This window comes from Palaemon carinicauda, chromosome 18 (assembly GCF_036898095.1).
Source record: "Palaemon carinicauda isolate YSFRI2023 chromosome 18, ASM3689809v2, whole genome shotgun sequence".
NCBI lineage: Eukaryota > Metazoa > Arthropoda > Malacostraca > Decapoda > Palaemonidae > Palaemon > Palaemon carinicauda.
Genome location: NC_090742.1, coordinates 12,071,543 through 12,073,794, shown reverse-complemented (window position 1 = coordinate 12,073,794; position 2,252 = coordinate 12,071,543).

Here is a 2,252-nt window from a genome sequence, read left to right as displayed (position 1 = left end):
GTTTTTGCAGGAGCCTATAGTTCTACCGGCTGAGTTATCAGCATTCATTGCCTGGCCCTCCCTGGTCCTAGTTTGGGTGGAGAGGGGTCTTGGGCGCTAATGATATGTATCTATGGTCACTCTCTAGGGAATTGTCCTTCTAGCTGGGTACTGTCACTGTCACTTGCCTCAGCCATTGCCTGGCCCTCCCTGGTCTTAGCTTGGATGGAGAGAGGTCTTGGGCGCTGATGATATGTATCTATGGTAACTCTCTAGGGCATTGTCCTGCTAGCTAGTGTAGTGTCACTGTCACTTGCCTCTGCCATTCATGAGCTGTCTTTAAAAACCTTTAAATGAATGATTAAACTAGATATTAATCAAGTGAACTCTGTTACTGACCATTTGTACCTCCGCCAATGAAGTTGGGAGGAGGTTATGTTTTTGCCCCGGTTTGTTCGTTTGTCTGTTTGTTTGTTTGTGAACAACTTCCTGGACACATTTTTACTCATAGAGTAGTGAAATTATCAGGGATTAATTCTTTTATGTTGAGGCGTGGGAGTAATTTAATTTTGAATTTCCTAGGTCAAAGGTCAAGGTCAAGGTCGAGCAAAAGGTAAACTAAATTAACTCTAAATTCGGGAAATAAGCTGCAATGGGGGAAGTCTGCACTCAGAGTGCGGTTATAGTTATCATTAATTTGAAATGAAAGGATAACCTTTATAAAGAGTAGAATATACTACAATAGGAAGTTTGAGTCGAAGACAATTTTGGTGGCCTAAGATGTGATAAGACTACAGGCATTTTTTAGTTTAATTATAGATTAAATAAAAGAGTCATGGAAAAATGATGAGAGTGGCAAAATATTGTTGTGGGTTAGATTTAATGGAAGACAGGAATATAGAATTATTCCAATAAAAAAAGAAAATACTTACATGAACCTTCATATAGAATAATTCTTAATCGAAAACTCAAAAAGGAAAACAAAAGATTGTGAAGGATGATAACGAGTGAAGACAAGAAAAGGTCGAGGGGTGTGGAGTGGTACTTTTTTTTTTTTTATTTTGAAAATATTGATAATTAATCTCAGTAATACTATAAGTACTCCAACCTCTTTCAGGGAGTTCAACAACAACAACAAATGCAGCCATTTCTAGTCCACTGCAGGACAAAGGCCTCAGACATGTCCTTAGCCATGTCTGAGGTTAAGCCAATTTCAGTACCATAGTAGCCAATGCGTATTGGTGATTTTGTGAGACTTTAGTCTGATTACTCACAGCAAACCAACCTAGTATGAGTGTTCCTGACTAGTATAGCTTTGTCGACCATGGCGATACAGAAACCCTTTCACCACGTTCAAGGAATCCCCGCTCAGAAATGATCAGGGAGGTCATTTCCATGTGTAAGTTCGAGTGGCAGCAATGTAAAAGATATGATCTCATGCATATTTTAAAAAGACATTTCAAACTTTATTTTGGAGAGAGATGAACTTAAAAACTCGACCCGGAAAAAATGATTGCAGAGAGAATTCTGTGAACTTTGCGATGCATGTTGCAACGTACATTATTGCAACGGGGATTTACATTCTCAAACTTTCCCCCATTAGCAGAAAGTTATGCAGACATAAGATGAATCCAATAAAACAGAAATCTCTGAAATAAAAAAGTACATAAACGCTAAAGTTTTGCGTGGTAAAATCCTATTTGTGTTCATATGTTATCTTTTAATATGATTATAAATGATATTTCACATCCAGTGGCTGTTCTGACTATAAAACCAAAAGTTGACGATAGTTTTTTTATTGAAAATAGGAGAAATAGAATTATTCATTGATTTTATACATTACATAAAATGCGTTTGAAGGCTTGAAAGCCGTTTATGAGTGGCAGATGCAAGAAATAGTGACATTGCCCTATCAAGCAGGACAATGCCCTAGGCACTGACCATATATCATATGATCAGCTCCCAAAGCCCCCTCTCCACCCAAGCTAGGACTAATAAAGAGCAGGCAATGGCTGCTGATGACTCTGCAGATAGACCTATGGGCTCCCCTAAACCCCTCATCCTCAGCTCACAAGGATGGTAAGGTTACAGACACTAATGGCACTAACAAGTCTGAGCGGAATTCGAACCCCCGACTGGCAAACACCAGGCAGAGACGTTACCAATCAGGCCACAACAGATGTTCCTTGGTACACTTACACTAAGGGCAACAAGTGTTCAATCGACATTTACAATATAATAGAACGGTGATGATTAAATAAAAAAAGCCGAAA